Below are 12974 nucleotides of genomic sequence, written 5' to 3' on the forward strand. Positions count from 1 at the left end.
ATTGCTAGAACTGGGCTGCTCCGAAACCAGGAGCCAGGAGCTTCTCTGGTTCCCCATGTCGAGGTGTAGACCAATGAAAAGAGCCATTGACTTTATTCTCAAGTACTTGGGCCATCCTCTGCTGCTTTCCCAAGCACATTAACAAGGAACTGGATCAGAAATGGAGCAGCCGGATTCAGACTGGTACCTAGTGCCTGTATGGGATGCTGCAGCTTTATCTCCCATGCCACAGGTCCAGCTCCTTCCTTATGTCATCTTTGCAGGTTTTCTTCTTACCTTTCAGACTTCTCTGACTTCTCTTTGCTGAATCTTCTACTTCATTTTATGCGGATAGTTTTCCTTAGCCTTTTCTTAATTTGTCATCAGTGGTTATTAAGCTTGAGATCAATAGATCCCTGACTGATTCAGGTATAGCTGTTATGGTCTGTGAATTCCATAGAATTATGTGCAAAATTGAATGTCTTTGTAAAGATGCAGGTCTCCCACATGGGTAGAGGGGCGCAAGGACTTGGATCATTTTCTGTTGCGTTCCCAGGCCATAGCAGAGAGCTGGATTGGAAGTGGAGCAGCTGGGACTGTGATGTCCGCACTTCAAGCAGCGGCTTTACCACCTGTGCCACAACCTGGTCCCTCCTGTTTATCTTTTAAGATAGAAATCTTGGGTCTTTGTAGTTTGGAAAGTACAAATATGTATGGGAAATAGATAATAATCAGATTCAATAGAGTATACGTTTTGTGAAGATCATTTTTGCAAGGTATGAGCTAGAATGGTGCCTTGAATGACTATTTTTCAGAACCATTCTTCTATTTGAGAATAAAGTCAGTGGTTCCTTTCATTAAACTTAAATTTACATGTTGATGTAGCACAGGACCTTTTATTCAATGGAGATACCCTGATTGAAATTATTTGCTATGTTTAATAAACCATTTTCAGTTTTTCTTTTAACATAGAAACATAAAGACCCCACTTGGGCAACAGTGTACAAATGTTTTAGATTTTAATTTTCCTTATTATATTTTTAATTAAGACAGCATATCTAATACAATAGCAGTTTTTCAAAGCTATTTACCTTTATGGAATCTTCAAATCATCCTATTTTGTTTCATAGAAATGAGTCCATGTTTCTTTACTCAAGTTTTCTTTGGCTTATATTTAATTATTCTGTATAGTTATATTAAATTTAACTGTCATGGACTGGTTTGAATACACAAACAGTTAAGTTTTTAAAATGTAGCAACTGATGGAAACAACCAAGAGCTCGCTGATGAAGACCAACTATAAACCAAGGGCGTTCATATGACTTCTTGTGAACATCAGTAGTAGACTTTACAGAAAGAAGTTTTTTGAGTTGATTCTGACTGGGTGATGGTGAAGAGAATTTGTACTGAACTTGTTAGCTCACCCATCATATTTTAATTACTTGTTTACCTTGTTTACACATATAGCTCTTAATCCTTCTGTTAATGAGAGTCAGGGACTATGCTCTCAATAGATGCTGGTTGGCTTAATAAATAGAATTTAAAATATAAAGTTGCTTTTGAAGTTTGATTCAGTGATATCTGTAGTACTGGTAATAAATAATGAAAATTACTAGATATTTTTCAGACATCATTTTGTTTAATCCTCACATGTGAAGATTTTTTATCCTTATATGAGATTATTTTTATTCCTGTTTTATTGGTGGGAAGTAAACTAGAGAAGCAAAGTGTCTTGTCTAGTGTAACACAGCTGGTGAAAGGGATAATTTTTTTTTATTTTATAGAAAACTTTTATTTAATAAATATAAATTTCATAGGTACAACTTTTGGATTATAGTGATTTTCCCCCCATAACCACCCTCCCACCTGCAAACCTTCCCATCTCCTACTCTCTCACCTATCCCATTCTTCATTAAGATTCATTTTTAATTATCTTTATCTATAAAAGATCAACTCAGCTGGGGCCGTGGCTCAATGGGCTAACCCTCCGCCTTGCGGCACTGGTACCCCGGGTTCTAGTCCCGGTCGGGTGCTGGATTCTGTCCTGGTTGCCCCTCTTCTAGGCCAGCCCTCTGCTATGGCCCGGGAGTGCAGTGGAGGATGGCCCAGGTCCTTGGGCCCTGCACCCGCATGGGAGACCAGGAGAAGCACCTGGCTCCTGGCTTCAACGCAGTGCACTGGCCGCAGCGCAGCGGCCATTGGAGGGTGAACCAACAGCACAAAGGAAGACCTTTCTCTCTGTCTCTCTCTCTCTCTCACTGTCCACTCTGCCTGTCAAAAAAAAAAAAAAAATCAACTCTATACTAAGTAAAGATTTCAACAGTTTGCACCCACAGGGACATACAAAGTATAAAGTACTGTTTGAAGACTAGTTTTACTGTTAATTCTCATGGTACAACACATTAAGGGCAGAGGTCCTACATGGGGAGCAAGTGCACAGTGACTCCTGTTGTTGATTTAACAATCGACACTCTTATTTATAACGTCAGTAATCACCCAAGGCTCTTGTCGTGAGCTGCCAAGGCAATGGAAGTCTTTTGAGTTCACATACTCTGACTTTATTTAGCCAAGGCCATAATCCAAGTGGAAGTTCTCTCCTCCCTTCAGAGAAAGGTACCTCCTTCTTTGATGGCCTGTTCTTTCCGCTAGGATCTCACTCACAGAGAGCTTTCATTTGGGTAATTTTTTGTCACAGTGTCTTAGCTTTCCACACCTGAAATACTCTCATGAGCCTTTTAGCCAGATCTGAATGCCTTAAGGGCTGCTTCTGAGGCCAGAGTGCTGTTTAGGGCATTTGTGATTCTATGAATCTGCTGTGTAAGGGATAAATGTTTTTAGACCACTTTCCCCTATTAAATTATTAACTGGTCATGCTTATCCACCCAGGTTGTCGTTCTGCTGTTCTTGGAGCATACCAAGTTAGAACTTATATTTGGTATTTATGACTGGCTCCTCTGTTCCCTGCACCCCCCTCCCCCAATTTAAAAACTATTCCCAGAGATGCCTTCTTTGAGCATCCTTTCTAGACATTCCTCTTTCCCCCACAATCTCTTAACTTAATCAACACAGTCCTTTAATTTCCTTCATAAGAGTTGTCACAGTCAATTTGTATGTTTTGCTATCTTTCTGCCCTACTATAATGTAAACAATATGAGTTCAAAGACTTCATTTTGTTACTTTATCCCCAGTGCCCAGATCAGTCCTGGCATATATGTATGACAGTCAGTGAATATTAGTTGAATGGTGAGTAACTACAAAGGCAGTGGTTCCATCATTATGCTGTACTACCTGAAAAGTAATAGGAATTGTTGATATCTTAAGAATTTAAATTGTGTAATAAGTGAACCTTTTACAAAATAACTGTAGTGATTTACAGGTTGTTTTTGGGTAGAGATAATAGTTGGGAAGCTGTTTTAGGGTGAGAGAGCAGTTGGGAAGCTATCCTAGCAATTTTAGCATGGTACGATGAGAGCCAGGGTTTGGATAGTAGTGGTAGAAATAGAGTGAAAGGTGTAAATCTTAAAATATTTCAAAGAGTCCATAGGACTTAGATACCAAAGGAGTAGTCAGAAACAGCAATAAAATTAAAATCTTAAGTCATTTAACAGAGGTATAGTGAACAAAAATGGAAGGCACTTTTTTTTTTTTTTGACAGGCAGAGTTAGAGAGAGAAAGGTCTTCCTTTTCCATTGGTTCACCCCCAAATGGCCGCTAGGGCTGGCGCTGTGCTGATCGGACGCCAGGAGCCAGGTGCTTCCTCCTGGTCTCCCATGCGGGAGCAGGGCCCAAGCTCTTGGGCCATCCTCCACTGCCTTCCCGGGCCACAGCAGAGAGTTGGACTAGAAGAGGAGCAACCGGGACAGAATCTGGCACCCCGACCGGGACTAGAACCCGGTGTGCTGGCGCCGCTAGGTGGAGGATTAGCCTATTGAGCCACGGCGCCAGCCTGAAAGGCACATTTTTAGGAAAAGATGATTTCATTTTTCTGATGTATTAAATTTAACATAGTGGACTATCAAAGGCAAAACGATGTTTCAAGAGATTATTTTTACTAATAATCTTTTGATTAATGTATTTATGGCATTTCTGAAAATACTAATATATGACAAATACTTTTACATTGTAGCAACATCTAGAGTGTGTTAGTGTCAACCTTGTAAGTATAATTCAAGATGTCATAAGTTAAATACCATTTATTTTATAAAATTTATATTTTTTTCTCTCTCTCTCTTTTTTTTTTTTTTTTTTTTTTTTTGACAGGCAGAGTGGACAGTGAGAGAGACAGACAGAGAAAAAGGTCTTCCTTTACCATTGTTTCACCCTCCAATGGCTGCTGCAGCCGGCGCACCGCGCTGATCTGAAGCCAGGAGCCAGGTGCTTCTGGTCTCCCATGCGGGTGCAGGTCCCAAGGACTTGGGCCATCCTCCACTGCACTCCCGGGCCACAGCAGAGAGCTGGCCTGGAAGAGGGGCAACCGGGACTAGAACCCGGGGTGCTGGGGCCACAGGCGGAGGATTAGCCTAGTGAGCCACGGCACTGGCCTAAAATTTATATTTTCATACATAAACAATGTTTATTGTTTTGAGTCCAGATGTTAAGTTTTTAAATAATGTTTGACTATGTTAAATCGTTCTTAGAAGTTATTAAGAAGTCTGTCCTTTATTACCATAGTGTTTTTCCGCAGTTAGGAATAACTTTTACAAATTAACTCATGCTCAAGTATACTCATACATATACATGAATGTTTGAGAGTGTGTATAAACTGAAGCCAAAGCTTCCTTAAAAACTATGCTTAGTATGAGCAATGAATTCTATGCATTCTGTTTCTTTTTTTTTCATCATCAAATGCTGAGGGAAATTCACTAAATTGATTTCATACCCCACTAATGTGCTACAATACATGATTTGAAAAAACATTTCTGCTAGAGTTCTTCATGCATTAAAATAAATTAAACCTTCCTTTTTCAAATCAAATAACCTTTTAGAATGGCTGTTTTCAATATCCTGCAACCAATCTGACTAGACAAATTTGTGGGACTGAGTAATTTGAAATTTATCCCACAGGTACTGACCTTTTAAAAAGAGTATGGTGGTTCATGAAAATTAATCTGTAAATGCTATTTCAGGAAATACAATAAATGGAGAAAATATAGGTTGGGAGAAAGAAGCTTTGGACTAAAGAAATCAGCAGAGTGAATAGCTAGCATATTTTTCCATCTTTAGGAGGCTGGCTGTTTTACCACAATAGTACTGAATCCTCATGGAAGAATAATATCAAACAGAAACAGAATAATTGTAGCCATTCTGTTAATCTTCAGATTATCCCATAACGCTTGAACAGTAATTAATAAAACGTGCAGATAAGCAAAGAACAACTTATTCAGTATATAATAAGGTAATTTTGGCTTGGAGGAATATGCTGTTTTCATGGGCTTGAAGGTAAAGTGATGTTTCAAGCCTCTTTGAGGAAGGAGTGAGGAAAGAGCCTTTATTTCCTGCCAGAGGCTGAAACATCTATCATTTGTTTTCCTTAAAATGAAGCTAACTAAAATTTTTAGATTGCTTCACAGTTTATGAAACACTTTACATAAATTATTCTTAAACTGAGGGGCCAAGCAAATGAAGAAAATGTATGAAGTTGATTAAAACTACAGCAGTGCCTATTAAGAACTGCTCAGTGTGTACCCTACCTTAAGGGAATCAAAATAAACTTAAAAACTGAAAGCCCAGAACTGTCCAAGGAACATCTGAGGGAACAATCAAATTTTGCTTTATGTAATTCTTATCAGAGACCTGTAAGACAGGTTTGTGATCGTGTTAGAAATGTTAAAGGACCAATGTGGTATGTTGGGTTAAGCTACTGTTTTGATGCTGGGATTCCAGTCCTGGCTACCCCACTTCTGATCAGCTTCCTACTATGCACCTGTGAAAGCAGTGGAAGGCTGAGGATGGACCCCTGCTACCCACAAGGGAGACCTTGGTGGAGTTTCTGGTTCCTGGCTTCAGCCTGATCCAGCCTGTCCCTAATGGCTGTTTGGGGTGAATACCAGTGGATGGAAGAGCTTTTCCTCTTTCTCCCCCCACTCCTTGCTCTCTCTCTCTCTCCCTCCCTCTCACCCTTCCTCCTTCCCTCCCTTCCTGCCTCCCTGCCTCCCTCCCTCCCTCCCTCCTTTTCTCCTTCTCTCCCTCTCTCCCTATGTCTTTCAAATAAATCATAAAAAAAGAAAGAAAGATAGATCATTGTGCTGATGTTGATTGGTGGCAGAGCTGGAATATAAACCTATTCCCCTGACTTAGTTCCTGTACCCTTTCTGCCAGTTTCTGCTCTAAGCCATGTTTTTTGTTTGTTTGTTTTGTTTTTGTTTTTGTTTTTCTGTAAAGAATCAGACAATAAACATTAGTGGTTTTGCTTGCCATCATTTTGTTAACTAGTCCTCTGCCGTTGTGGCATAAAAACAGCTGTAAACATCACCTAAAGCAGGGGTGGGGGCCCTTTTATCTTCCAAGGGCCATTGGATATTTACAACATCGTTTGTGGGCCTTAAAAGTCATAAACTTAGAAGTTAGCCTGCTAGGGGTCTGTATCATGTTGCGGTGCCTTAAGCCAACAGTGCAATGTCAGAATCCCATATCAACACCAGGTTGAGTCCTGGTTGCTCCACTCCCTGTTCAGCTCTCTGCTAATGCACTTAGGAAAGCAACAGGGATGGTCAAAGGATTTGAGTCTCTGCCACCCACGTGGGAGACATGGATAGTGTTCCTGACTTGTGGCTTTGGCCTAGCCCAGCCTCAACTATTGCAGCCTTTTGGAGAGTGAACCAGTGGGTAGAAGATTCTCTCTCTCTCTCTCTCTCTCTCTCACTCACTTGCTCTCTCACTCTCACTCTTGTCTCTTTATCACTTTGCCTTTCAAATAAATAAAATAATCTTAACGACAAATTAGCCTGCTATAAGTTTAGTGGATTTTGAGTTGCACCCGTGGTTGCCTTGGCAAAATCAGACCATGTGATTTGGCGAGCTTTATATGGCCCATGGACTGAACATTCTACGCTTTTGACTTAAAGGAATAAGGGTGAACCTGTTTTTGTAAACTTTATGTATAAGACACGTGACTGCAGATTTTGCTGTAGTTTATTGACCTTTGCTTTAAATTCTCTGCCTTTAAATGCAATGTGAGGAGCAAGGCAGAGATGGTAGGTAGGTGTTTTAGTCAGCTTATTGTTACTGCAGTGAAATACTTAAGATGATGTACTTATGAAAGAAGATTAATTTTGACTCTTGGTTTTGGAGGTTTGTGGTCCAAGATCAGGCTGACTGACTGGCCTCTGGTGATGGTATTCTGGCTTGGCAGGGTCCTGAGGCGTCATAGAGCATACTGACTGTGTCTTCTTGTAAAGTCACCATGATTTGATCATGATTGCCCTGCCCTAACAATGTTGAATCATGCTAAAGGGTGATGTTGTGGTGCAGTGGGTTAGGCCACAATCTGCAGAGCACCAGTTCGAGCCCTTCCTGCTCCACTTCCTATCCATATACCTGATCAGGCACCTGGGGTAGCAGCAGAAGATGGCCCAACTCTGTGTATCCCTGCCACCCACGTAGGAGAATTGGATAGCGTTCGATCCTGGCTCATGGGGACATTTAGGGAGTGAACCAGCAATTGGAAGATCTCTAATGCTGCCTTTCAAATTAATAAAAATCTTAAAGCAACAAAAGAGGAAACAAGAAAAACCTTTGAATAATAAAGAGTTTTAGAGAAAAGGTGTACATAGTGCTCTAAAAATATCTTTAAAGGGTGCATAAAAATGTAAAGGTAATGTTTTTACTTTTTTATCTTACTTTAAAAATACCATGAAGTACTTAGTGTACTCAGTACTTTTTTTTTTTATAAGATTTATTTGTTTATTTGAAAGGCAGACTTCAGAGAGAGAGAGATATCTTCCATCCACTGGCTCGTTTCCCAGACAGCCATGACAGCTGGAACTCCCCAGATGGCCACAAAGCCAGGAGGCAGGAGCTTCTTCCTGATCTCCTACGTGGCTGCAGGGGCCCAATCCTCCGCTGCTTTCCCAGGCACTTTATTAGGGAGCTGGATTGGAAGTGGAGCAGCTGGGACTTGAACTGGTGCCAAAACAGCATATTGGTGCTTCAGGCTGAGGTATAACCTTCCGTGCCACAGCCACAGCCTCTCCATATTCTTTTAAAATTTAGAGTATGATGCATAGGGAAATTTGGAGGTGGGGAAGAGCTCTTTGTTTTCTCCATTTGGTCATTTAGAAAAAGTAGTTTATTTTAATGTTCCCTGTTTTTGTGGTTAATCCTTCAGGTTTTTATTTGGAATCCCTGGGAACAGATTTTGACAAGGAAATGTGTTTCTCACCAGTTTCACCATGGTTTGTTTTTCTTTGGACACAATCAGTATATATTTAACCTGTACTCCATTTTGCATTGATTTTATTTGCTTTTCTTCTCTCTCCCCAGTCTGCCCCCGTCTTCCCCCATTCTGGATAGATTGGGTAATTTCCCAGTTCCTGAGGACATGAGCTACTTTCCTGTCTCTGCCTTTGCTTTTGCCCTAAATTTTACCTGAAACACCCTTTGATCCTTAGGAATCAATTCATCGTAGATTCTTCACTAACCTGTTCCTTCTGCTGAGTAGAATAATCTTTCTCTCACTTTTCTTTCTTAGTGCTGTGGATATACTACAGTTACAGCTTTTATCACATTTTGAAGTTGTGTACAGTTTTTTCTTACCTTGTGAGCTCAGTCACAAAGGATCCTTTTTTATCTTTGTATTTCTGGCACATCATGGAAATATTAATGTATTTTTGGATGAATGAAAGTCATATTAGTGAATGAATGAAAAGAGATGTATCAGTACATGAAAGGAGAATATCTTTGAAATCAGATTTTTTCCAATAATATATTTTGACTGATAAGGAGGAGAAAATTGATGGAAAATCCAAGAATCTTGGTAAATGAATTTTTTTAAGATTTTATTTTATTTATTTGAAAGTCAGAGTTACAAAGAGAGAGGAGAGGCAGAGAGAGAGAGAGAGAGAGAGAGAGAGAGAGAGAGAGGTTTTCCATCCACTGGTTCACTCTCCAATTGGCTGCAATGGCTGGAGCTGTGCTGATCTGAAGCCTGGAGCCTGGAGCTTCTTCCAGGTCTCCCACGCGGGTACAGGGGTCTAAGGATTTGGGCCACCTCCCACTGCTTTCCCAGGCCACAGCAGAGAGCTGGATCAGAAGTGGAGCAGCTGGGACTTGAACTGGCAGGCGGCTTCTTTACCCACTTATACCACAGTGCTGGACCCCGGTAAATGAGAATTTGACAAAACAGGAAATGGTAACCGATTTTTCTCTACTAGTTTCTATCTGTAGCTTATTGGCAGCTATTCTGGTTTTTACAGTATATTGCCAAAAATGTATATAATCTTAAAAGATAATTCTTGATAATTCAAATGGCATTAATTTGGGCTAATACTTCTTTTTGGGATGCCAGAATGTGGACAAGGGAACAAGAGGGTGTACTGCTGTGGAATTTCTCAAGTCCCTTCTTCCTTTAAAAATACTCTTCCAGGTTGGTAGGGAATATAGACTTCAGTTTGGTAAAGTGAACTGGTGTGGGGATGTGATTTGAATGAGTCTAGCAACCAAGTTTATAGATCGGAATATAATATATATGTTCCTTGTAAAAATGCATTTGTTGAATTATAGATTAAAATCTGGATTACAAAAGCCACTAGGGTTAACAATTTTATAGATTAGGTAGACAATATCCTGTTACTTTATTTTAATCCTGTTTAGCCATCTACAGTTTTAAGGGACTGTTATTTCCTCAGATATTCTATAATTGGATTTGAATACAGTAGCACTGTTTTTTCTTTTTGTGGGGAGCAGCTCGGACTAGACTAAGTTACTCGAATTAGGACTTATTCTATGCATCTGCTCTCCCACAATATGGCGCTGGGAGAGAAGTAAACAGCTTCCGCACAGCTGCCTCCAGTTCAACTAATAAACTGTAGGACTTGCTCCTGATTGGAGGAGAGCAGCGTACTCGGCGTGTGGGCAGCCGAGTTGGGATTGGCGGAGGAGGACTATAAAGGAGGAGAGAGACGGCATGCACCAGGAACATCTATGGGGAACATCTAGCTGAAGGAACACCCGTGCAGCCCCCCAGAGAGCCGGCCGGCGGTGTGCCGCTCCCCTGCGGAAGTGGGGAATGCGGCCAGGGGGAACTGCCCTTCCACGGAGGTGGAAGGGATAGTAGCCAACCCGGGAAGGACCAGCAGCAAACCCGGGGAGGGCCGAGCAGATGAAAGAACAGCACAGGGTTCTGTGTCGTTCCTCCACGAAGACGGGGAGCGACATAATGGTGCCGTGACTCGGATAGGAAACCTGACTCGGATAGGAAACCTAGGACGGATAGGAAACTTAGGAGGGAAGAAACGGGAAGAAATGGGAAAATACCGGAGAGAGAGACTAGCAAAGAGCCTAGGTGCCGGAAGAAGCTATTGAAAGCCTAGGCATAGACTCAGATATGGACTGTGGGAAAGAAGTTAGGATTGACAGCGAAAGTGAAAGCTTTCATAGACTCGGATGCGGACTATGGCGGGGAAGCTAGGAGATTGAAAGCGAAAGTGAAACCTGGAGGAGGCTTGGACTCGGATATGGACTGTGGGGAGTAGCCAGGAGAAATGAGAGGAATATTGTTGGAAGAAAACTTAAGGAAACATACTGGGTAGAGAGAAATGTTAGGGAGGATGAAGCCGCGAGTGCAGGCCAAGCCATCTTGGAATTCTTCAAGTCACCCCGGGGAGCAAGAGGCGAAGATCTGGAACCAGAGGCAGAGACGTGGGCCGCCAGGATTCGCCAGGTTAGTCCGGGGAACTTGGACTGAATGCCGGTGGTGGCGGAAACATTCGCGGAAGCCGCTGCGTGCAGAGAGAGCACGGGGCGTGAATAGATGGGCTGGCGCGAGGCCGTGGTGCGGGCGCGAAGTGCGTGGAGACCGCGGAGCGTGCGCGCAGAGCCGGGAACCCGCCGGCGGGGCGAGGCGCCGGGAAGCCGCGCAGAGCCGTGAAGCTGCCGCGGGGCGAGCCGCCGAGAAGCAGCCTCGGAGCGCTGCCGGGAGGCCGCGGGGATAAGAGAAACAAGTTTTAGAAGTAAAGTGAGAGAAATGGGAATGCTGGAAGATAGAAGTGAAATGGGAGAGGTAGGAATGCCCGGAGATAGAGAAATAGAGAAAAATAAGGCCTCCCCTCAACATGCCAATTAGAAGGCTTGGATTCGGTCTGCCCGATTAGTGAGGCGATGAGCACCTGGGCGGCTAGCCGCAGGTCACCGAAGACAGGCACGAATTAACATCAGTAAAGCTTCCCCACAATGCAACAATTAGGAGGCTTGGATTCGGTCTGCCTGATTTAAGGCGGTAAGCGCCAGCAAAGCTCGACCAGAGTATGAGCTGCAGGTCACCGAAGATAGGCACGAACCAACACTAATAAGTCTCCCCCACAATAAGGCAATGAGAAGGCTTGGATTCGGTTTGCCTGATAGGTTTTGTAAACACCTGCAGGCAGTTCTAGCAGAGCAGAGTATGCGCTGCAGGGCACCGAACACAGGCACGCATCAGCGCCTAAAAACCTCCTCACAACATGGCGAAGAGAGGACCCGGATTCGGTTTGCCTGATGGATAGGACTTGTAAGAGCCTGTGGCAACTCTAGCAAGTAGAGCAGAGTGTGTGCTGCGGGACACCGAAGACAGGCGCGTATCAACGCCAAAAAAATAAAAAGAAAGGGGGATCTGTGGGGAGCAGCTCGGACTAGACTAAGTTACTCGAATTAGGACTTATTCTATGCATCTGCTCTCCCACAATATGGCGCTGGGAGAGAAGTAAACAGCTTCCGCACAGCTGCCTCCAGTTCAACTAATAAACTGTAGGACTTGCTCCTGATTGGAGGAGAGCAGCGTACTCGGCGTGTGGGCAGCCGAGTTGGGATTGGCGGAGGAGGACTATAAAGGAGGAGAGAGACGGCATGCACCAGGAACATCTATGGGGAACATCTAGCTGAAGGAACACCCGTGCAGCCCCCCAGAGAGCCGGCCGGCGGTGTGCCGCTCCCCTGCGGAAGTGGGGAATGCGGCCAGGGGGAACTGCCCTTCCACGGAGGTGGAAGGGATAGTAGCCAACCCGGGAAGGACCAGCAGCAAACCCGGGGAGGGCCGAGCAGACGAAAGAACAGCACAGGGTTCTGTGTTGCTCCTCCACGAAGAGGGGGAGCGACACTTTTACAAATTAATGTTAGCTAAGTGAAAAAAATCTCTTTCAGCATTGGTCTTGTATTAGTGATTAAATGAATGACAATGTTGTCATATTCTTTTACTATTTTTTATTTTAGTCAAAACTTTTTTGCGAGCTATAAAATTTGATGACTTTTTTAAAGCTGTCATTATCTGAAAACCATTGTTTTTACTCATTTTTTGTAGTGTTAACTTGATTTCTTGGAATATTTGTGAAGAACCATGTATTTTTGGCTAGTCAAAGGAAAAGTATCTTTAAGGTGTTTTTGGTTGACTTTCAGAATTTAAAATATTACATAGTAACAATTTTGATAGATTTGAGGTCATTTCTCGCAAATATAAGCTCTGTATTTTAAAACTATTTAGTTATTAAACATCTGTGCCAAAGTTTAAAGGAAAATATAGTGCTACTCAACCTAGATATTTTTTGAGCCTTCCAGTGTTTTATTTGGTAAAAGCAAAGGTTTTCTTTCATCTATATTTTAAAAAAATTCTTCCCCCATATTTCTTTTTCCACTCTTTTTTTTTTTTTTTTTTTGGTATCTTTATTGTAAACTGGAAAGAGAAAACCACGCAAAATAAATTTACACTGTAATTGTTTATTACAATGTGAAAATGCCAGAAATTACTGCCCAGGCCAAGAAATAAGTCTTTGTTATCCCTTCCAGAAGTCCCTTTCAGGTAGGTACAT

The 12974-nt window shown here is 42.4% G+C and overlaps 1 protein-coding gene across 3 annotated transcripts in view; it reads left to right on the top strand.

The window, feature by feature from the left end:
* Nucleotides 1-12974, top strand: part of EMC2 (ER membrane protein complex subunit 2) — a 62117-nt gene that overhangs the window by 1718 nt on the left and 47425 nt on the right. The window contains exon 1 of one of the 3 annotated variants that reach the window (XM_070075406.1): nucleotides 4210-10858. The exons of the other annotated variants lie outside the window; for them this stretch is intronic. The gene's annotated coding sequence lies outside the window, so the exon portion shown is untranslated. Of the gene's footprint in view, nucleotides 1-4209; nucleotides 10859-12974 lie in introns of those variants that run through there. 3 annotated transcript variants of the gene reach the window in all.

Source organism: Oryctolagus cuniculus, chromosome 6 (assembly GCF_964237555.1).
Source record: "Oryctolagus cuniculus chromosome 6, mOryCun1.1, whole genome shotgun sequence".
Taxonomy (NCBI): domain Eukaryota; kingdom Metazoa; phylum Chordata; class Mammalia; order Lagomorpha; family Leporidae; genus Oryctolagus; species Oryctolagus cuniculus.